This window comes from Microcaecilia unicolor, chromosome 12 (assembly GCF_901765095.1).
Source record: "Microcaecilia unicolor chromosome 12, aMicUni1.1, whole genome shotgun sequence".
Classification (NCBI taxonomy): Eukaryota; Metazoa; Chordata; class Amphibia; order Gymnophiona; family Siphonopidae; genus Microcaecilia; species Microcaecilia unicolor.
Genome location: NC_044042.1, coordinates 110,554,813 through 110,579,506, shown reverse-complemented (window position 1 = coordinate 110,579,506; position 24,694 = coordinate 110,554,813). Strand labels below are relative to the sequence as shown.

General features: G+C 45.5%; 1 protein-coding gene across 4 annotated transcripts in view; it reads left to right on the top strand.

Moving 5' to 3' along the window:
- The window catches only part of LOC115481737, a 63,604-nt gene that overhangs the window by 754 nt on the left and 38,156 nt on the right, over positions 1–24,694 (top strand). For 2 of the 4 annotated variants that reach the window (XM_030221086.1, XM_030221088.1), the window contains exon 2: positions 25–86. The exons of 1 other annotated variant lie outside the window; for it this stretch is intronic. The gene's annotated coding sequence lies outside the window, so the exon portion shown is untranslated. Of the gene's footprint in view, positions 1–24; positions 87–18,013; positions 18,054–24,694 lie in introns of those variants that run through there. One more of the 4 variants, XM_030221089.1, reaches the window with a different exon arrangement.

Genomic DNA, 24,694 nt, shown 5'->3' with positions numbered 1-24,694 from the left:
CACTCATCCCTTTTTCCTCTCCAGATCTCGTTATCGGTTTTTCTGCTCCTGTTGCTGCTTCTGCTTTTTCTGAGGCTTCTTTGTGGGTAAGAAAGAAAATTATCCCCAGAAGTGGGGGATGGGGAGAAGGTGATCATTTGGGACCTGCTGGAGGGGAGGAACCTGCCAAGCTGCAGTTAATTGTGATTTGCTTTATACCGATTTTGGGAACCATTTTACTAAAGGGCATTAATCACTTAGCATGTGCTGCCAGGCTACCACGGGTTAGGGAATTATGTGGTAATTTGCCCGTTATCGTGTTAAACTCTGTGCATTTTTCTGAATTTATTTCTGAGAGGGTGTAGCGGGCTGAAGTGGGTATGGAGGCATTAGCCAGCTAGCGTGTTAACACAGAGTTATGGGAGCATTTAACGCCAACATATCAAATCTGGGCTTAGTGCATGGTAAAATCTTACAATGCGTTAAACCCAGGTTTTAGTATATTTGAATGAAAGAGCCCCATGATTCTTCTGGATGTAGGGGAAGCAAATTAAGGAGATACAGCAAAACTTATGTTTGCTAAATATGGGGTCCTTTTATTAAGGTGCGCTGAAAAATGGCCTGCGGTAGTGTAGGTGTGGGTTTCAGCGCACCTGTAAAAAAGGCCTTTTAAAAAGTTTTGTTGAAAATGGGCATGCGGCAAAATTAAAATTGCTGCACGTCCATTTTGGGTCTGTGACCTTACCGCTTCCATTGACCTAGCGGTAAAGTCTCATGTGGTAACCGGGCAGTAATGACCCACACACGCCAAATGCCACTTGGCGCATGTCCGTAAATAAAAATTATTTTTGGGCCGCCATGCGGTAGACGTGCGATAACTCCATATTGGCGGGCATTGGGCGCACGTAGACGCTTACGCGGCTTAGTAAAAGGGCCCTATCTGTTCTAAGAATTTCTATTGAATTCTACTTGAGCCTCTGTACCTTCTGAGGTGCTGAGACTTTAGAGCTGTGTGCAACAGCTCAAATGCAAATAACGTGTGCAAAAAATGTGTGATAATGTGGCAGAGCACACTGGACACGTGCACAAGTGACAGCTATATTTTGTGCACAAAAAAATAGTATTGTCAGAGTTGCAATCACATAGATCAGCCCATACACTGAGATGAATATATATATATATATAAGAAGAAACTTTATTCCACAAAAATACTTATAACTAAATAAATGCTGGTGCTCAGAATATTGTTGTGGTCTCGACTGAAATAGCTTCTAAAGCTGCAAAGGCTGATAACACTGAACTCAATCTTTGCACCTGCGTGTATGAGTCGATAATCAATGGAACTCGAACACTGTTCATCATTCAGTAGAAAACAGTAGATTGAGTTTCAGATAGATGTTCTTGCAGCCCACAGCAAAAATGTGATGACCACGGCAGCCTTGTGAATACTTAAGTGTCAAATGTCCCACTGAAAAGTGAAAAAATAATAAAACCCATATGAGTCATAGAGGGGCATAATCGAATGGGGGCGCCCATCTCTAAGGACCTCCCAGCGAATGGGCAGGGAAACTCGTATTATCGAAACAAGATGGGCGTCCATCTTTCGTTTCAATAATACGGTCGGGGACACCCAAATCCCAACATTTAGGTCGATCTTAGAGATGGTCGTCCCTAGTTTTCGGCGATAATGGAAACCGAGGACGCCCATCTCAGAAACGACCAAATCCAAGGCATTTGGTCGTGGGAATAGCCAGCATTCATAATGCACTGGTCCCCCTCACATGCCAGGACACCAACCGGGCACCCTAGGGGGCACTGCAGTGGACTTCACAAATTGCTCCCAAGTGCAAAGCTCCCTTACCTTGGGTGCTGAGGACCCCAAAACCCACTCCCCACAACTGTACAACACTATCATAACCCGAAGGGGGGCACCTAGATGTGGGTACAGTGGGTTTCGGGAGGGTTTTGAAGGGCTCACATTTACCACCAAAAGTGTAATAGGTAGGGAGGGGGGGATGGGCCTGGGTCCACCCGCCTGAAGTGTACTGCACCCACTAAAACTGCTCCAGGGACCTGCATACTGTTGTCATGGAACTGGGTATGACATTTGAGGCTGGCAAAAAATATTTTTAAAGTTTTTTTTTAGGGTTGGAGGGGATTAGTGACCACTGGGGGGGTAAGGGGAGGTCATCCCCGATTCCCTCCGGTGGTCATGTGGTCAGTTTGGGCACCTTTTTGAGGCTTGGTTGCAAGAAAAAATGTACCAAGTAAAGTCGGTCAAGTGCTCTTCAGGGACGCCCTTCTTTTTTCCATTATTGGCTGAGGATGCCCATGTGTTAAGCACGCTCCAGTCCCGCCTTTGCTATGCTTCTGACACGGCCCCTTGAACTTTGGTTGTCCCCGCAACGGAAAGCAGTTGAGGACGCCCATCTTCCGATTTGTGTCGAAAGATGGGCGCTCTTCTCTTTCGAAAATAAGCCTGATAGTGTATACAGGTAATGGAGGGTTAAGTGACTTCCCCAGGATCAAAGTCCGCTGCACTAACCACTAGGCTACTCTTCCACTGTGTTGCCCGTTCTATGGAGAAGTGAGAAATTGTGGCACTATTCATTGCCGTTTGCTTGAAGTCTATTTTGTCTTCATGACATCAAATATATCTCTTTTATGGGCCAGTGTGACGCTATGACTCATATGGATTTTATTATTTTTTCACTTTTCACTGGGACATTTGACACTTAACTATTCGCAAGGCTGTCATCGTCATCACATTTTTGTTGTGGGCTACAAGAACATCTATCTTGAACTCAGTCAAGATAAGAACTATTTTTCTGTTTTCTACTGAATGATGAACAGTGTTCGAGTTACATTAATTATCGATTATTATATGCAGGTGCAAAGAAAAGAGTTCAGTGTTATCAGCCTTTTTCAGCTTTTGAAGCTATTTTAGTCTAAACCACGACAGTACTCTGAGCCCAGCATTTATTTATTTTTGTGGAATAAAGTTTCTTTTATATCTATTGCATTATTGATGTGGAAGCAACATTGGACATTACTCGATACTTCTTGACTGTGCTTGTCACTGTAATAGTTCCCCTATACTGTATTTGTTCACACCGGAGTCTGTAACCACCTCTCCGGAACTATGTAAGCCACTGAGCCTACTATTAAGTGGGAAAAGGTAGGATACAAATGTAACAAGTAAATAATCCTCAATTTATGTATATTTTGAGATGTTTCAAATATGGTAACATGGGGCCCTTTTACAAAGGTGTGCTGAAAAATGGCCTGCGATAGTGTGGACACGTGTTTTGGGCGCGCACAGAATCATTTTTCAGCGCCATTGTCCTAGCTGTAAAGACTCACACAGCGGTAATGACCTACATAGTAACATAGTAGATGACGGCAGAAAAAGACCTGCAAGGTCCATCCACTCTGCCCAACAAGATAACTCGTATGTGCTGCTTTTTGTGTATACCCTACTTTGATTTGTACCTGTGCTCTTCAGGGCACAGACCGTATAAGTCTGCCCAGCACTAGCCCCGCCTCCCAACCACCGGCTCTGGCACAGACGGTATAAGTCTGCCCAGCACTATACCTGCCTCCCACCACCGGCTCTGGCACAGACCGTATAAGTCTGCCCAGCACTATCCCCGCCTCCCAACCACCAGCCCCGCCTCCCACCACCGGCTCTGGCACAGACCGTATAAGTCTGCCCAGCACTATACCTGCCTCCCACCACCGGCTCTGGCACAGACCGTATAAGTCTGCCCAGCACTATCCCCGCCTCCCAACCACCAGCCCCGCCTCCCACCACCGGCTCTGGCACAGACCGTATAAGTCTGCCCAGCACTATCCCCGCCTCCCAACCACCAGCCCCGCCTCCCACCACCGGCTCTGGCACAGACCGTATAAGTCTGCCCAGCACTATCCCTGCCTCCCACCACCGGCTTTGGTACAGACCATATAAGTCTGCCCAGCACTATCCCTGCCTCCCAACCACCAATCCCGCTTCCCACCACCGGCTCTGGCACAGACCGTATAAGTCTGCCCAGCACTATCCCTGCCTCCCAACCACCAGTCCCGCTTCCCACCACCGGCTCTGGCACAGACCGTATAAGTCTGCCCAGCACTATCCCCGCCTCTCAACCACCACTTGGCACGTCAGAAAATAGAAATTATTTTTCAGACGCGTGTATCGGATGCGCGCCAAAAATGAAATTACCACAAGAGTCACGCAGTAGCTGGTCAGTATCTCCATTTTGGCGCGCTGGGTGCTTGTAGATGCTTACGCAGCTTAGTAAAAGGGCCCTTTAGTAACAGCAGATAAAAACCAGCTGATCTGCCAGTAGCATGGCACGCTACCTCCTCAGAGGCATACTTAGGGGGGGGGGCGCCAGGGGAGCTGCCGCTCCCACAAACAGACTTCCACCAGCACCAGTGCCTATTTTTTACGTGATCTGCGGCATTTAGAACGCGCCTTCGGCAGTCCGCTTTCCCATGCCTTCTACCTGGCTACGCTTCTGTACCTCCTGTGTGCCTTTGTTTAAGATTATACCTGCTGCTCCGTGCAGGTTATGCTCCTCCGTCTTTTTTGAGGCATGAACATCATCTGTTTTGCTTTGATCTCATCTTCTTGCTCTATAGGTATTGCTGCTTAGCGCTGATAATTTTTGCATTGATAACTGCATTCACGTTATGGGCATGAGCTGGAATGCTATTCCGCAAAGAAAGTTTAATATTATTCTGTACATTTCTCAACTGTCCAGCACTTTACTCGGTTCCAGCCAGGGCCAGTGTTAGGGGAATGCAAACAGGGCAATTGCCCTGGGTCCCCAGCCTACAGGTGGCCCCAAGCTTGCCTGAAACTGAAGGAGATATAGCCTGTTGGTGGGTTTTGGGGCTCAGCATGTTTAAAGCCGGCCCTTGATCCAACACATCTGTCCTTCAGTTCCTCACAACTGTCTGTGTTTTTTTTTTGGTCCATCCCTTTCAATGAAGCCAGAAAAAAATGTACAGATCCTGTAAGGTCACAGTGAAAAGGCATGACTTGTAGAAGAACACTTTCTTCTTTTAACTCCTCCTCAGACTCTGAATTTGTAAATAATTGATTCATTCATATATCCCACAATTATCCACAAGCAGGTTTTGGTTCATTGTGGCTTATGCTCTACAGTCGTGGATTACATTGTTGTTATACAGATGGTGGAAAGTCTGGAAATGGCTTCAATTAAGGAAAAGAATGTTGTTGCTTGATGTTTGGACTACTTGGGGAATCAGTCTAAAAGACTTAACTTGAGACTCTTGAACTTTCCAAAGTCTTCTGCATTGGAAATGTTTAAAAAATATGGCGGGAGTTTAAAATATGCCTTTTGATTCTTTGCCACCTATCACCAGGGCTCAATATATTCCAAGTTCTAGAATCTCTGACGGTTTGGCTGCTCGGCCTAGAGGTGAAGAGGATCTGAATTTAGCAGCTTTTTAGGAATCTTCAATGGAGGTTATTACCCAGAGGATTACATTGGTAGTGACTTTCGCTTTTGAACTCGACCGTAACACTGTATTAAAGCTTTCCTGTCATTATTTGGAGTCTTTGTTTATGGGTTCAGAGATGTGGTAGCCATGTTACTCCATTTTTAAAGGTAATCAATAGAAATAAGATAGAACAGAGAAAAGAAAATAAGATGATACCTTTTTTATTGGACTAAGTTTTAGAAGCATGAGTGAGATTTCCGTACAATAATATTGGTGCATGCAATCCTAAAAACCCGACTAGCTGGAGTTGCAGAAGAGCGATATGAGAGCCAAGACTCTAGAACATTGTTTTGTAAGCTGGTCCCAGAGTACCCTGTGTCCAGTCAGGATTTCAGGGTATCCACAACATATACGCAAGAGAGAGATCTGCATTTGCTCTCTCCAGCATATGCAAATCTACTGCATGCATATTCATAATGAACATCCTGAAAAGTAAACTGGCTATAGGGTACTTCAGATGTGGCTTCAGAAACATGGATCTAGAACAGAGAGGTCACAGTAGGAAGTTCTAAGGGAGTAGAGTCAGCAGTAAATATTTGGAGAAGCTTCTTAACAGAAAGGGTAGCGCACGGGACAGCCTCCCAGGGAAGAGAAATTGAGAAAGGATCCCTAACGAAGAAATGAGGGCAAAGGTAGAGATCAACTAGGGTCCATAGATATTTTAGTTGAACATAAAGGGGTCCTTGTTGTAGTGTAGGCACGGGTTTTCGGTGCACACCGATCCATATTTCAGTGCGCCTGTAAAAAAGGCCTTTTTAAAATTTTGCCAAAAATGGACGCGCGTCCATTTGAGTCTGCAACCTTACCGCCAGCCATTGACCTAGTGGTAAAGTCTCACTCGGTAACTAGGTGGTAATGACCTACACACATCAAATGCACTTGGCGCGCATCCAAAAATAAACATTTTTTTCGGCCGTGTGTATCGGATGCACGCCAAAAATGAAATTACCACAAGAGCCACGTGGTAACTCCATTTTAGCGTGCTTAGATGCTTACACGGCTTAGTAAAAGGGCCCCAAAATGTTCTATTTCTTTTTCAGCTACAAAACATATAATAATTTCAGTTCTGACAACAATCTTAATTCTAGTTTTTACTCAGTCCTCTTCCGAAAAGTTTAGTGCTCATCAGTTCTTTAGTTCATGCATAGATATGTGTGTAAAATTTTAGTTCCTCTTAAGCCATTTTCATTAAGAAAAATTATTGTTTATAGTTCTTATTCTATTTGGGACTGTACATTTTCTATTCCTATCCAGTTTTCGTTTACTTTTATATCTAGTTCTTGTGAACTAATGGTCAAAAATGTTCTTTCTGATTTCTGATTCTCATTAACAGCTCCTTGTGACTCTGGGCAAGTCACTTAACCTTCCGTTGCCTGCCGCATTGAGCCTGCCATGAGTGGGAAAGCACGGGGTACAAATGTAACAAAAATAAATAAATAAATAAAAATCCATGCTGGGGTTTATGGTATTTCGCACCAGTGGGGCAATGCTAGAGCCGATTAATGCTGGACTAGCGCCGGCATTAGTCTGCGCGGAATGTTCAGAGGGCTGTAGCGCAGGAAACAACATGCACGCCAAAGATTAGCTCAAATAGTATTCAAATGGATATTAGTGAGATCATTTCCTGTTCCCTCCCCAGTCAGAGCCGGTCTTAGGCAGAGGCGGCTGCCTAGGGCCTCGTGCTTAAGGGGGCCCCGCGCGGCACGCCTCAACTCTGCCTCCTCCGCTCATGGGCGAATAACAACTTATCTTCTGTCTCGAAGTTGCAGCGGCGAACTGGCGGGAAGAGCACCAGTAGTAAAAGCAGCAAGCAGGCAGAGGCAGGCTCGACTCCGTCCTTCGCTTCCCTGCCCTCTCTGCGTCCCGCCCACCCGTAAGGAAATGACATCAGAGAAAGGCGGGACGCAGAGAGGGCAGGGAAGCGAAGGACGGAGTCGAGCCTGCCTCTGCCTGCTTGCTGCTTTTACTACTGGCGCTCTTCCCGCCAGTTCGCCGCTGCAACTTCGTTGAGAGTGGAGTGGAAGTCAGCCAGCCTAGTCCACTGTAAGGAAGGAAGCCATTTGGTGAATCTCTGTTTCCACTTCCCCGCGTAGCCATCTCCGTTCCCTCAAAACACAGCAAGCAAACCTGTGAGCTGCTGCATCCACGTTGTCGTTGGGAGATGCTGTGAAGGGGGGGGGGGGGAGACGCTGGATAGAATGGGGAAGGGGATGGAAAGAAACAGGATGGGCAGGGGAGAGAGGAGAATTGCTGGACAACAGGGTTTGATGGAGGGGACAGGGGAGAGAGGAAATTTGCTGGAGATGGATGGAAGAGAAGTTAGAGGAGAATGGAGAGTTGCTGGACATGGATGGATGGAGAGCAGGGCAGGGGAGAGAATAGAAATCGCTGGACATGGAGCGGAGGGCAGGGGAAGGAGGAGAATTGCTGGACATGGATGTATGGAGGGGAAGGGGAGAGCGGAAATTTGCTGAATATGGATGGATGAATGGAGGGGGCAGGGGACAGAGGACATTTGCTGGATATGGGTGGATGGAGGAGAGGGCAGGGGAGAATGGAGAGTTGCTGGATGGATGGATGGATGGAGGGGAGAGAAGTCAGGAAGCAGATGCACATGGATGGAGGGGAGGGAAGAGAGGAGAAATGCTGGGCATGGATGGAGTGGAGGGCAGGGAAGAGAGGAGAAATGTTGGACAAGGATGGCTTGAAGGAAAGACAAAGGAAGGAGATGCACATGGATGGAGGGGAAGGGAGATAGGAGAAATGCTGGGCATGGATGGACGGGAGGGAAGACAGGAAGTAGATCCACATGGATGGAGGGGGTGAGGAGAAATACTGGATATGGATGGAGGGCAAACTGCTGAGTTTAAGGGCTGGTTTGGAACACGTTGAGGGCAGATACTGAAACTCAAGGAAGGATAGGGACAGGGCTACAGATGGTAGGACACATAAGGACACAGGAGGATGGTGGACATGGTGAGAGAAAAAATATCAAATGGAAAGAAGACACTGCATAAAACAGAAGACACTGGGACCAAAGCGAATAGAAAAACTAAATGATCAGACAACAAAGGTAGAAAAAAGTATTTTATTCAGAATTTATTGATTGCAATATGTCAGCTTTTTGAAATGTGCATCTGTGATATTTTGCATATAAGTTTAAATTTTTCTGGTATTGCTGCATGCTGAGTCTGACTTCTTGAGTTAACTTTCCAGTTCAGTATTTTGCCTTCATATTTTTTAATTTCTAGTTCCTTGTGTCATGTCTGTTGTGTCATTTGTTTTTCATGTGTGATCAAGCTACATATATCTATATTGTTTTTGCTTATCAATGGGGTAGAGCTAGGCCGGGGCTAGGATGGGGCCCCACCAAATTGGTCTGCACAGGGCCCCGCACTTGCTAAGACCAGCCCTGTCACCAGTGCTAAGAGAACACACAAAACAAAGCTGCCCTTACTGCTGGAAGCCTAATGTTTGAAGAGAGGATTTTCTCTGATTTTCTTCTTAAAATCTGCTGAATTTGGAACAGGAAGGGAAGCTCCTAGAGGCGTCTAAGCACTGGGGGCCGTTTTACTAAGCCCAATATGCGTCAATTTGGAGTTACCGCCCGACTACCGCGTGGCCTGGGTGGTAATTTTGTTTTCTACGCATGTCCACTACGTTCGCCGGAAAATACTTTTTATTTTCCTGCAAATGGCGGAAACCGGGCGGTAATCGTCATTCTATGTGAGTAGATGGTTATCGCAGGGTTACCGTGTGAGACCTTACCGGTAAGTCAACGGTGGCGGTAAGGTCTCAGATTCAAAATGGACTCGTGCCAATTTTTATTTTGCCGCATGCCCATTTTTGGCAAAAATGAAACGAAAGGCCTTTTTTACAGGCACGCTGAAAAATGGATCTGCGCGCACCCAAAGCACATGCCTACACTAGCGGAGCCCATTTTTCAGTGAACCTTAGTAAAAGGACCCCTGGGAGTGAGAAACACGTGTGTGAGTCTGAGCAAAGCCAAAAATGAAATCACACGTTGGCGCCTGTTTTCTTCACTTAAAAAATATAAGCCTTCCAGTGAAAAAATTTTTTTTGAAGCCTTATATTTAAAGCTGCAGAGGAGCGGCACCAGTGAATACTTCGCTTCTAGGTTTGACTGGGCATTCGCATGAGCCGTGTTTGCTGTGAAACTCTTGTGTGCAAGCACAGGGCTGCGGAAAGACTGAGCCGGCCCCAGGGCAGGGCCACTGCCGTCCTCCCCCCCCCCCCCAGGATCCCCACCGCTGCTGCTGCCGCCCTCCCAGGATTGCCCCCCCCCCCCCCAATGCAACTGCAAATACCTAGGCTGGCAGGGATCCCGAGGCCTCGCCGGCGGAAGAGGTCTTCTTCCAGCGCTGCTTTTCACTGCACCGCATGGCCTGCCCCTGTGGCTGGTTTTCCTTTCATGTTGCGCTGCTCGGTTGTTTCAAAACTGAGCATGCGCAACGTGAGAGAAAAAGCAGCTGCAGGGGCAGGGCCAGGCGGCAGAGTGAAAAGCAGCACTAGAGGAAGACCTCTTCTGCTGGTGGAGCCTGGGGGGACCCCCCCAACCATCCAAACCAGAGGCCCTGGCTCGAAGTCCTGCTGCTTCTGCTCCTCCCCAGCCAGCACGGGGGGCCCAGTGCTGGAGTTTTGGGATCTTGCCAGGTACTTGTGACCTGAATTGGCCACTGTTGGAAACAGGATGCTGGGCTTGATGGACCTTTGGTCTGTCCCAGTATGGCAATACTTCTGTACTTGGGACTTGGGATTCTGAATGGAATGTTACTACTCTTTGGGGTTCTACATGGAATCTTGTTACTCTTTAGGATTCCAGAATCTTGCCATACTGGGAATGTTGCTACTCTTTGGGATCTTGCCAGGTATTTGTGACCTGGATTGGCCACTGTTGGAAACAGGATGCTGGGCTTGATAGACCTTTGGTCTGTCCCAGTATGGCAATACTTACATTCTTATAGCCCTGGTATTTTTTCTGTTTTTTTTTTAAACCAGCAAAGCACCAACCTAGGGTGTTCAACTGACGTTAGACATGCAGGGGCCTAGGGCAGAAACGTGGGAGGAAGCACCAAGTTCACCTTCAGGCTATGCCTCCTTCAGATTGAAGCAGGCTTTGGGCCCCCTGTGGCATGGGGCCCAGGGTACTGTTCTGGTTGCCACCCGCTATCGCCAGCCCTGCTAGGGTGCCATTTGTGTTTATTTCCTATAAATCAGGCTTGTCCATATCCAGCACTTGAGGGCTGCAAACCAACCAAAATTTCAGGATTCCCTAATGAATATACATGAGAGACATGTAGTTTTCTCTCTCCTGCTCCTGTCAGGAAGTGATCACCTGGGTCCCATCAGGAGCAGGAGAGAGAGAGAGAGAGACCCCGGCTCTGGGCCCCCCTTGGAGGCCCGGGCTCAGGGAAATTTGCCCCTCTACCCCCCTCTCTCAGCAGCCTAGTGCAAGCACCAGGCACATTCCTCCCCCCCCCTACTTTCGGTCTCACGGAACACATATTATTTGCATGCAGTTAGGGGCCCTTTTTACAAAGGTGCGTAAGGGCCTGCGTGCGTTATTCATGGATCATATCGGCATTACTGTCTGGCGGTAATTCTAATTTTCGTGCGCCCCGAAAACCAGCAGTAGAAAATAATTTTCTGTTTTCTACTGCGGGGGCATTCCCGGTGGTAATCAATGGCGCGATCTGGACACTTACCGTGTTGGTAACACGTGAGCCCTTACCACTAAGTCAATGGGTGGCGTTAAAGGCTCAGACCATAAATAGATGCAGTCTGGTTTTAATTTTGCTGAACGTCCATTTCCTGGCCCAAAACCCCACACCTATATTTTCCAGACAAGTTGGAGAAATGGTCCAGCGTGCGTCCAGTTCATGCGCCCACACTACCGTTGGCCACTTGTAAAGGGGCCCTTAGTGTTGATCATTGGGGAGCTGTTTTTCTGTACTGTTCCTGCACTGTTCCCAGGCACTGTTCGCTCTAGCGCTGGAGTTCTGAGCATCGGCTTACAGGAGAGAAATTGAGCAGTCTAGGTGGACCCTGCAGTGCCTCATCAATGTGTTCCTGTGTAACAGTTCCATTTTCACTGAAGGTCTTTTTTTCAGGCAAGGAAGTTTTCAAATGGTAGCTAAGATGTTTATCTGCCTGCTGGGTCAGTTTTAAACACTTGGTAGATAAAGGCTGAGCAGTTTGTTGCTTTCCTTATTCTACTTGCTACCAAGCAACAAGCACATGGGTGCGGCACAGATAGTGAGTTGATGTCCTCAGCTCTGAGAGACAATTCCAGCCAGAAGAAACAGTGTTCAGTCTTTTCTCTAGACACCAGCTGCTCTGAATGAAGACTGGAGTAAATCCTGGAAAGAGTCTCCCATCACTACTGCCCCACATGCAAATTCTTAAATTTTTTATCCATTGCATGAACGGCAGCTGTCTGGTGTCTCACGTTGCTCCAGCCTTCTGACGTTCTTAATGTTTTTCCTAAAGGAAACTCATTTATGAGCGCATGATTGACTCAACGGCATTTTTGCAGAAAGCGCAGCACATTTCAGACTCTTACTGACACATTTTCAGCACTTTTCCCCTTAAATCTGCCAGTGCACTGGATATTTGTAAAACTGCGGACTGAAATGACTAATTAAATAATCACTGATAACACAGTAGAGGATGGCGGAAAAAGACCAATAAATCCATCCTTTTTATGCCCAGTTATTCTGTCCTCATTACTGTGGATCCATCCTAGCCACATGGCCCTCGATAAATGATAAGTAATCATCTCTGGGAAAAGGTGACCAAAGTCACCAGAAACAAAAAGAGGTTTTGATGAATTCTGTTAGAGCAAACAATTTGCAATGCAACAGTCCAAACACCATCCTTGATGAGAAAAACAAACCGGTATGTTTACTAAGGCATGTTAGCGTTTATTTTTGTTTGGTTTTTTTTTTGTATTTGTGCTAGAATTCCCAATGGTAATTCTTTTTTTTTTTTTAATAATTTTATTGAAAAAATTCAATCAACATTCAACATGCCAACCATTCCCCAGACCCTCCCCTCCCCTTTTTCTCTCAATGTCAGCTCCACAATGTAGGATAGTTCCCCCTTCCCCCCTCAACATATACTAATTGTTAAAGTCTTAGCCTTCAGTAGGGTCTCTCGATTCCCCTTTAGGAGATTTTCTCAGACGCCATGTCCTATATTTATCCAGGATCTTATGAAAGGAGTTCAGTTTATCCAATCTTGATGGCTGTCAATTTCGCCATAAGATGCTGCTTTTTTCCACGTAGCGGCCAAAGCCAAGCGGGCTGCTGTAAATAATTGACTAGTCCAACTGTGATGTTTGATTTTTATACCAAAGGGTCTATGGTGCAATAAGCAATGTTCTGCCCGCATAGGATATGGCACCCCCAGTACCTGCTGTGCCATGTAAACAATGTCCTGCACCGCAGGACACATAAGTACATAAGTATTGCAACTCTGGGACAGATCAAAGGTCCATCAAGCCCAGCATCCTGTTTCTAACAGTGGCCAATCCAGGACACAAATACCTGGCAAGATCCCAAAAAAGCTCAATATATTTTATGTTGCTTATCCCAAAAATAGCAGTGGATGTTCCCCCAAATCCATTTTAATAATGGTCTATGGACTTTTCCTGTAGGAAGCCATCCAAACCTTTTTTAAACACTACTAAGCTAACTGCTTTTACTACATTCTCTGGCAACGAATTCCAGAGTTTAATTACATGTTGAGTGAAGAAAGATTTTCCCCGATTTGTTTTAAATTTACTACTTTGTAGCTTCATGGCATGCCCCCTAGTCCTAGTATTTTTGGAAAGAGTAAACAAACCATGTCTACCTGTTCCACTCCACTCATTATTTTATAGATCTCTATCATATCTCCCCTCAGCCGTCTCTTCTCCAAACTGAAGAGCCCTAGACGCTTCAGCCTTTCCTCATAGGGAAGTTGTCCCTTCTCCTTTATAATTTTTGTCGCCCTTCTCTGCACCTTTTTTAATTCTACTTTATCTTTTTTGAGATGCGGAGACCAAAATTGAACACAATATTTGAGGTGCGGTCGCACCATGGACTGATACAAAGGCATTATAACATCCTTATTTTTGTTTTCCATTACTTTCCTAATAATACCTAACATTCTATTTGCTTTCTTAGCCGCCGCAGCACACTAAGCAGAGGGTTTCAACGTATCATCAACAACGACGCCGAGATCTCTTTCTTGGTCGGTGACTCCTAACGTAACCACCATATGTGATACATATCTCCTGGCTTCCCACACTGTCTCCAACAGAATCCCATTCCTGCATGATACATACGAAACAATCGTTGTAGAGTATAATTACTACTACTACTACTATTTAGCATTTCTATAGCGCTACAAGGCGTAAGCAGCGCTGCACAAACATAGAAGAAAGACAGTCCCTGCTCAAGGAGCTTACAATCTAATAGACAAAAATAAATAAAGTAAGCAAATCAAATCAATTAATGTGAACGGGAAGGAAGAGAGAAGGGTAGGTGGAGGTGAGTGGTTACAAGTGGTTACGAGTCAAAAGCAATGTTAAAGAGGTGGGCTTTCAGTCTAGATTTAAAGGTGGCCAAGGATGGGGCAAGACGTAGGGGCTCAGGAAGTTTATTCCAGGCGTAGGGTGCAGCGAGACAGAAGGTGCGAAGTCTGGAGTTGGCAGTAATGGAGAAGGGAACAGATAAGAAGGATTTATCCATGGAGCGGAGTGCACGGGAAGGGGTGTAGGGAAGGACGAGTGTGGAGAGATACTGGGGAGCAGCAGAGTGAATACATTTATAGGTTAGTAGAAGAAGTTTGAACAGGATGCGAAAACGGATAGGGAGCCAGTGAAGGGTCTTGAGGAGAGGGGTAGTATGAGTAAAGCGACCCTGGCGGAAGATGAGACGGGCAGCAGAGTTTTGAACCGACTGGAGAGGGGAGAGGTGACTAAGTGGGAGGCCAGCAAGAAGCAGATTGCAGTAGTCTAAACGAGAGGTGACAAGGGTGTGGATGAGGGTTTTGGTAGAGTGCTCGGAAAGAAAGGGGCGGATTTTACGGATGTTGTAAAGAAAGAAACGACAGGTCTTGGCAATCTGCTGGATATGAGCAGAGAAGGAGAGAGAAGAGTCAAAGATGACCCCAAGGTTTCGAGCTGAGGAGACAGGGAGAATGAGAGAGCCATCAACAGAAACAGAAAACGGGGGGAGCGGGGAGGTGGGTTTGGGGGGGAAAATGAGAAGCTCGGTTTTGGTCATATTTAATTTCAGGTGGCGTTGAGACATCCAGACAGCAATGTCAGACAAGCACGCTGAAACTTTGGTTTGGATGCAAGGTGAGATATCAGGGGCAATACCATCTATATAACATTTGATGTCCATTAAGGTACTACTAATAGATGACTTAAGCAAATATTTAAAGCTTAACTCCCACTTCTTACCCTCAATTACCTTCCCCAAATCTTTTTCCCATCGCTGCATATAGGGAGCTATAGGTGTGGAGAACAAGAGCAGGGCTTGATATATTCATTTCACATACATTCCCTACCCCCACCTCCCCCACTTGCTCTTTCTAAGAGTGTCTTGGGTAAGTTAAGTTCCTCTTTAGGTTTACTTAGTATGTAATCACTTATTCATCTATAATGAAAATTATGGTGTGGTGGAATGTAACATAGTAATGTAGTAAATGACGGCAGATAAAGACTTGACCGTTCCATCCAGTCTGCCCAACAAGATAAACTCATTTTACATGGTATGTGATACTTTATAACCAAGTTTGATTTGTCCTTGCCATTCTCAGGGCACAGACCGTAGAAGTGTGCCCAGCACTGTTGTACTAAGTTCTGAAGCTAACGTCAAAACCCCTTAAAATTTACACTCCAGCCCATCCATATCTATTCAGTCACGATCAGGGCGTAGATCGTAGAAGTCTGCCCAGCACCGGTTTTGCTTCCCAATTACCGGCGTCGCCACCTAATCTCCACTAAGATTCCGTAGATCCATTCCCTCTAAACAGATTCCATAAATCCATTCCTTCTAAATGTCATGTTCTTCTTGTAGTTCAGCATAAGTATGGAGCACATTCTCCTCCCAGATTTGTCCCAAGGTAGCTAAGCCTGGTGTCTCCCGCTTCTTACAAATGTTTTCCTCCTGTTTCGCTTGAAAGCCCAGGGCATATCGTATCATACTATAAAGAAACTAGGATCTAGTAGGATAAAACTGTTTTCTAACCTTATGCCAAATACTTAGTGGGATTTCCACCTTGGGTGTTTGCTTCATATAGCTCAAAAGCTCGGCCTGTGGGAGCCAAGGTATCGCTCTCAGTGGTATTGGGTTTAGACATTTCTGTTCTATCCGGACCCACACCTTCTCTGACATTCTCAGGCACAATCCTCCCACACTTTACCCTATGATCAGAGATAATAGCGCGCATAAATTTGCATGCTATTATCATAGGGGCGGTAAAGCACCGCACTGTTCCAGCCCTATTTTTAGAGCACTGTTTGGAACAGCACGGGGCTTTCGATCATCTGGGTATCAGGATCCTTTGGTTGTAGAGGGGTTTCAAAAAGAAGCAGCGGTCCCCCACTGGCAAGAATGTTTATTAAAGACTTGCTATCCCGCCCTATGGGGGGCTTTCAGTGCGGCTTACAATCTAAGAGTATAGAAGAGAACAACGAGAATATGAGTAAGCACAAGACACTTAGTTTAAAGGGAAGGGGCTGGAGCTAGAAAACTGATAGGACAGCGGGTGGGGGAAACATAAGGAGTGCCCCAGAGGAGATCAGGACTCAATCCGGGTCAGTAGTGCCAGTAACAAAAGTGACTAATTTAGCTAAAGGCATCCTGAAATAGAAAAGTCTTAAGATTGTTTTTGAATTTAGCAAGGGAAGTCTGCAAGTGAAGTGGAGAGCATTCCACAACTGGGGGCCTTGAACAGAGAAAATGCAGTGCCTAATGGGTTCATGGATGGTGTCACGATAACTGCAGAGCTGCCAAGTTACCCATTCCAAAAGGGAGACTTTTTGGCCAGTCCTGAATTTCTGCCAACCTCATCCTGGTGCATTATGGGACCTGCAGCACTGATCTCAGTGGATAGAGAGTCATGGACTACAAATACTACACTGCTTTGGGATGTAAGTTTACAACCAGAACCAGCCCAAAAGTCTCCCTCTTGGAATGGGTAGCTTGGCAACTCTGTAACTGGGGATCACAAGTTGATTCTGATGGGCAGTTCTGGTGGGGGCTGTATGGAATAAGGTGACATGAGAGATATAACAGCTTTAGGCCATTACTTTGAAAATCAGTAAAAGAACTTTGTACATGATGCGATGTGCCGTTGGCAACCAGTGGGCGGCTTTCAGATGTGTAGTGACATGATCAAATTTCATGATATTGAGAATAAGCCTAATGGCAGAGGTCTGTAGAATTTGAAGTCGATGCAGTTCTTTTTGCTTAAGTTCCTTATAGATCGAATTGCAGTAGTCTATTTGAGTGATAACAAAAAAGTGAACTAAAATAATGCAGGGGGAAGAATTAAGGAATGAATAGAGCAGATCAAAACGGAGTTTATAGATGAGTTTTGGACAACCTGTGAAACTTGGGTCCGGAAAGAGAGACCAGAGTCTAGGAGGACACCTAGAACACATACTGTGTCGATACCAGAGACTGGCAAGCCCCCAAGAGTGGAGAAGTAGCTTAATGGTTAGTGTAGTGGCCTGAAAACCAAATTTGATTCCCACTGCAGCTCCTTGTGACTCTGGGCAAGTCACTTAATCCTTCGTGGCCCCAGGTACCAAATAGGCACCTGTATATAATATATAAGTCACTTTGATTGTAACCACAGAAAGATGGTATATCAAATCCTATCCCCATTTGTTAAGGACATGGGGCTGTCAAGCCCTTTGATAGGAACACAGGACTGGCGAGCCCCTTGAAGGAGGTACAGGGGTCTTTGTAGTCTGAATTTCTTCCTGGAAGATATTGGAAGAATTGAGGCCTTGGCTCCAGGGAACTCCTACTGTAAGAACGTAACCCTGTATATGCATGCTGGGAAAGCCTCTGCTGGGGCACAAGTGTTTTCTGGGCAGTTGTGGCTTCCTTCCATCTGGTCTGGACTGGTCTAACATGGACAATAAGGAGGGTGGAATTTAGACTTACCTGTTAATTTCCTTTCTTTGAGTTCTGCCAGACCAGTCCAGAACCCACCCAAGGAAGGCATGGGCTGTCAAGAATTTGCAGATTATTCTATATATTCATTAGGTTGGCAAGTTCAGCAAGGTAACAAGTGCATTGTTGACCATTATAAACTTTTGGGACTAATCTTATTCTTGGTTTCCTATATTTATTTATATATTTCTGTTTGAAATACCACCATAATGGCCTGTTCTAGGCTTCAACGCAGTTTACAATACAATACAATGAAGGAGGAAAAGACAGAGAAGAAAGAGAGAAAAAAAAAACCCCAACAACCTAGTGAAAATCTGAAGCAAAAACTTGAGCAAACAGGTGGGATTTAAATGATTTTTTTTAAATGCAGAAATAATTGGTAGGTTCCTAATGTGATACGGAACCAGAGGTTTTCTGACCGGTAGTTTTTTAGGGTGTTTTGTTTTCCTGGGCTCACATAAAATGATGCCTTTTTGTTGATGAATTCTTAGCTTTTGACATGAGTATACTGAGGAGCAGAAGGCATCACCAGCCCCCTATAGAGGGAATGAAGTCAGCTTGAGCCTTTTCTCTGCTGGCATAAGTACATAAGTACATAAGTAGTGCCATACTGGGAAAGACCAAAGGTCCATCTAGCCCAGCATCCTGTCACCGACAGTGGCCAATCCAGGTCAAGGGCACCTGGCACGCTCCCCAAACGTAAAAACATTCCAGACAAGTTATACCTAAAAATGAGGAATTTTTCCAGTCCATTTAATAGCGGTCTATGGACTTGTCCTTTAGGAATCTATCTAACCCCTTTTAAACTCCGTCAAGCTAACCGCCCGTACCACGTTCTCCGGCAATGAATTCCAGAGTCTAATTACACGTTGGGTGAAGAAAAATTTTCTCCGATTCGTTTTAAATTTACCACACTGTAGCTTCAACTCATGCCCTCTAGTCCTAGTATTTTTGGATAGCGTGAACAGTCGCTTCACATCCACCCGATCCATTCCACTCATTATTTTATACACTTCTATCATATCTCCCCTCAGCCGTCTCTTCTCCAAGCTGAAAAGCCCTAGCCTTCTCAGCCTCTCTTCATAGGAAAGTCGTCCCATCCCCACTATCATTTTCGTCGCCCTTCGCTGTACCTTTTCCAATTCTACTATATCTTTTTTGAGATACGGAGACCAGTACTGAACACAATACTCCAGGTGCGGTCGCACCATGGAGCGATACAACGGCATTATAACATCCGCACACCTGGACTCCATACCCTTCTTAATAACACCCAACATTCTATTCGCTTTCCTAGCCGCAGCAGCACACTGAGCAGAAGGTTTCAGCGTATCATCGACGACGACACCCAGATCCCTTTCTTGATCCGTAACTCCTAACGCGGAACCTTGCAAGACGTAGCTATAATTCGGGTTCCTCTTACCCACATGCATCACTTTGCACTTGTCAACATTGAACTTCATCTGCCACTTGCACGCCCATTCTCCCAGTCTCGCAAGGTCCTCCTGTAATCATAACTCATTCATCTAGACTGGTACTTAAGGAAAGGAAATTAACAGGTAGGTTTAAATGTCACCTTCTCCCACTGATGCTACTTGTGACTTTGGGCAGGCCGCTTTACCCCACTTAGATCATGAGCCCTCAGGGGAAATGTAACTTGCCATGAAATAATATAAAAAAATCTGGGATATCCTGAAAACCAGACTGGTTTGGGAGTTTAAAAGGACTGGATTTGGGTGTCCTCTTCTCTTCATTTCGATGTCTCCCTCCCCATACAAAAGAGCACTTGCATATTTCTGAGTGATGCTCATATAAGGTTACTACTGCTTGATAGATTCATGGTTTTTCCTTTTTTATTTGGCAAGCCTTTCCTCATTTGGGCTCATGGAATTTCCTCGTAATTCTGTTCATCCCAGAGTCAGAGTGACTGTAGGAATGAGTCATCCCAAGAATTCCCCAGTGCAGGGAAGGTTCATTCCAGAAGGAAGAGATCTTTACCTTATGCCCCAGTTAATCTTCTGTGTTATTATTGGGGTCTGTGGATTCCTAACAATGCAGCAAATGGAAGCAGAAGGAAGGAAAGAGCAAAGGCTGAAATCTGGTGAAAATATGTTTCCTGTGTTAATCCATGTTAAGGCTGGAACAAGAAATTTCGAAGGGCGGTGAGAGTGGGGTGGGGGGGGGGGGGGTACAGACAGTGTTGAATAGTTCAACAAAACACATTTATAATACTGGGCTGCAAATATGGGCCTTATCATTTCTGTTGCCTGCTCCTTAGCCTCCCTGTTATCAGATAGGTCAGTAGGAACTTCCTGCCTCTTAGGCTAATGCAGCCCAAGTTTTAACCCTCCCCCCTCACTCAGTGTATGCTGGGACTGGTAGTTCTGGTTTTCCCTAAGTAAAGTATAAGGGGGGACAGCATTCTTTGCAAGCTAAGGAGTGTGAAGCAGCACTGTGAGGGTAACAGGCCTTTTCAGGCCCTCATCGCATGGAAAAATACAGTACCCACTTGCTGTCTCTAGCCTTATCGACTTTTAACAGTCAGTTTGAGGTCAGTTTTCAGAGTCAGCTATTTGTTCACCAACAGGTGGTAAACAAACTTGAATATTAGTACCTAAGTGTTGCCATACTGGGACAGATCAAAGGTCCATCACACCCAGCATCTTGTTTCCAACAGTGTCCAATCCAGGTCACAAATACCTGGCAAGATCCCAAAAAAAGTACAATATATTTTATTTTATTTTATGCTGCTTATCCTAGAAATAAGCAGTGCATTTTCCCCAATCCATTTAAATAATGGTGTATTGACTTATCTTTTAGGAAGTCACCCAACCTTTTTTAAACCCCGCTGAGCTAACTGCTTCTACTCTATTCTCCAGCAACGAATTCACACGTTGGGTGAAGAAACATTTTCTCCAATTCATTTTAAATTTACTACTGTGTAGCTTCATTGCATGCCCCCTAGTCCTAGTATTTTTGGAACGATTAAACAAGTGATTCACGTCTACCCGTTCCACAACACTCATTATTTTATAGACCTCTATCATATCCCCTCAGCCGTCTTTTCAACAAGCTGCCTTTCCTTATAGGGAATTTGTAACATGCCCTTTATCATTTTCATCGCCCTTCTCTGTACCTTTTCTAATTACACTATATCTTTCTTGAGATGCGGTGACCAGAATTGAACACAATATTCGAGGTGCGGTCGCACCATGGAGCGATACAAAGGCATTATAACATCCTTGTTTTTATTTTCCATTCCTTTCCTAATAATAACATTCTGTTTACTTTCTTTGCTGCCGCAGCACACTGAGCAAACGGTTTCAAAATATCGTCAACGATGACACTTAGATTCTTTTCCTGGTTGGTGACTCCTAACACAGAACCTTGCATCATGTAGCTATATCCTCTTTCCCACATGCATCCAACAGGTGTAAATCCAAAGTCTCGCCTATCTGGTCGAAAGCAGCTCTCTCTGGAGTCACAGTTACTACCTATACAGTTGCTGGATTTAATCTGCCCCTGACACAGCTGTTAAGAAGGCAAAACATGGCCTTGTCAGGCTTTTAGAGAGTTTTTCTGCTTTTAAAATTGCTTGTAGTGAATAACATTTGAATATAGACTTTCTATGCTGCTCTGGTAAAAAGGGTGAGGGGCAGAGCTGGTGCCAGAAACAATCCATTTAGTGACAACATTCAGCCACTAGTCAGATCTGTTTTTCTTATTTCAAGCTTGATATACTGCCTTTCAGACTGAAATCAAAGCGGTTTACATTCAAACAAAAAATGAAGGAAAAGATAGAAAAGAAGGAAAGGTGAGGAATAGCATTGGAGAGAGAAGGTCAAAGAAAGGAAGAAAGAAACCAGACCATTTGATAGCCCCCCCCCCCCACCGCCTGAGTGCCTCAGCCAAAGGCTCGCTGAAAAAGATGAGTGTTCAGAAGAGAATTAAAACAGGAATACGACCAATCTTCTTGCTTTCTAAAGGTAGGAAATTTTATAAGAATAGAACAGTGTGGGAAGAAAGAGTGATAGGTGGATTCTAGTCGAGAGCAGAAAACGACGTTCTGACATAGAAGGGTGCCTGTGGGTCTGTAAGGTGACAGTAGAAGAGTTTTATGAGCCAATGATGATGAATAAGCAGGTGAGCGATATGGTCGTAGTGTTTAGTGTGCGTGAGCAGGCGAATTGATGTGTTCTGCACCGATTGTAATTTTCTTAGTAGAGTTTTTGGAAGACCGGCATAAATAATATTGCAGTAGTCCATTTTTGATTCTACAAGGTCGTAAAGGAGAGTGGCACAGGCATCTTCAAGACCACGCATGCACACCTTTCTGCTATTCGGATGATATCCAGATCTGTAAGGTTACTGACGCTTCATCATCACTCATCTCAATGTCTGTCTCTCCCAGGTATCGACATGGCTCAAGTTGAATCTTCTCTTTCTGAATGCCTCTAAATGCAAATCCATTCTTTTCCCCTCCTCCTGTAATGTAGCATTCCTGGCTCCCTCCTTGAAAGGCACCCTCTCCCTTTCAAAGACTGTCACAATTCTCAGAATGATTTATGACACCTTTCTCACCTTTAAGCTTCAAATAGATGTGGTCCTTCGTTCTTCCTTTGTGCTTCAGCGTGCCCGTTCTGTCTGTCCCTTTCTTTCTGCTGCCTTATTGCATCCCCTCATTCTTGCTCTCGTCATCTCACACCTCGATTACAGTAATGCTCTCTATGCCGGTCTCCCCCTCTACACGAACGTTTGCAACTGGTCCAAACAATGCTGTTAAACTTACACAATGCTCACCAGTTTGATCCTGTCACTTCTCTCCCGTTCACTGACCACTGGCTTCCTCTTACTGCTCGCATCACATTTAAAATTCTCTTACTGATGTACAAATTTAGGTTTCTGTTTGTCCCTTCTTACCTCAGCAACCTCCTTATTCCCTAGTCTGGATCGTCGTCACGCTTTTCCAGGTTTGGCCAATAAAAAGTAACTTGATCTATAGACACACCACATGCGGCTGTGACATGAGGGTCCTTATTTTAAAGATACCCCTAAATCAAAGGAGTGTAGAGAGTGGTGTGCTGGAACCGGCTTGCGAGAGCCGTTTGTTAAGTTAATAAGAATTTTGGGAGCCGGTTGTTGAAGTAGGCCCCCCCCATGGCTACTTTAACAATTGGCTCCCAAAATTTGGGCTCGGGCTCCCTCCTGAACTCTCTTTTTCTGTGCTGGCAGGGATGCTGAGCCCCACAAGCCAAATAAATAGACTGCCACCGCTCCCTGCAGCAGGGAGCGGCAGCAGTCTTATTTAACTGGCGGGGTTTGGCATCCCCGCCAGCCTAGCTCGCCCGCATGGGAAAGGGGAAGAATGCGTTGCGCCCCCCCCCCCCCCCTAAATTGCAGGACTGGCTATGCCTGGAGAGACAGCCCGTTGTTAACAAGTTACCAACACACCACTTAGAATATACTGCCAGGGCCAGCACCTGGGACCTGTATAAAAGTATTGTTAAATAGACTGGTAAGCTCAACTCAGAAGAGGGACCTTGGGGTGATTGTGTCCAAGGATCTGAATTTAAAGAAACAATGTGACAAGGTGGTGGACGTGGCCAGAAGGATGCTAGGCTGCATAGAGAGGGGTAGAACCAGAAGAAAGGAAGTGTTGATGCCCCTCTATGAGTCGTTAGTAAGGCCCCACCTAGGGTATTGTGTTCAGTTTTGGAGGCCATATCTTGCTAAGGATGTAAAAAGACGTGAAGTGGTGCAAAGGAAAGCTATAAAAATGGTATGGGATTTGCATTGCAAGACGTATGAGGAGAGACTTACTGACCTGAGTATGTATACCCTGGAGGAAAGGAGAAACATGGGCATTATGATACAGATATTTAAATATTTGAAAGGTATTTCTCCGCAAACAAACCTTTTCCGGAGACAGGAAGGCTTTAGAACTAAAGGGCATGAATTGAGGTTGGGGGGGGGGGGGCGAAACTCAGGAATAATGTCGGGAAGTATTTTTTCACGGAGAGAGTGGTAGATACTTGGAATGCTCTTTTGCGGGAGGTGGTGGAAATGAAAACGGTAACAGAATTAAAAAATGTGTGGGATAAACACAAAGCAATCCTGTTCAGAAGGAATGGATCCACAGAAGCTTAGCGGAGATTGGGTGGCAACACCAGTAATTGGGAAGCATAGCTAGTGCTGGGCAGACTTCTACGGTCTGTGCCCTGAAAATGGCAAGGACAAATCAAGACAGGTATCCATATAAAGTATCACATCTAATGAGTTTTATCCTTTTGGGTTGACTGGATGGACCGTACATGTCTTTATCTGCCGTCATCTACTATGCTATTGTGTTACTATCCAGCTCATTTTCGAAAGAGAAGGGTGCCCATCTTCCCACACAAATCGGGAGATGGGCGGCCTTCTCTCAGGGCTGGCCAAATCGGCATAATCGAAAGTCGATTTTGGCCACCCTCAACTGCTTTCCGTCGCAGGGCCGGCCAAATTTCAAGGGGGCGTGTCGGCAGTGTACCAAAGGCGGGACAGGGGCGTCGTTAAGAGATGCCGATAATGGAAAAAAGAAGGGCGTCCCTGACGAGCATTTGGCCGACTTTACTTGGTCCATTTTTTTTCATGACCAAGCCTCAGAAAGGTGCCCCAACTGACCAGATGACCACCGGAGGGACTGGGGGATGACCTCCCCTTACTCCCTCAGTGGTCACCAACCCCCTCCCACCCCCAAAAAAATAAAAAAATACATTTTTTGCCAGCCTCAAATGTCATACCCAGCTCAATCAAAGCAGTATGCAGGTCCCTGAAGCAGTTTTTAGTGGCTGCAGTGCACTTCAGGCAGGCGGACCCAGGCCCACCCCCCCTACCTGTTACACTTGTGGTGGTAAATGTGAGCCCTCCAACCCCCCCCCCCCAACCCACTGTACCCACATGTAGGTGCCCCCCTTCATCCCTAAGGGCTATGGTAGTGGTGT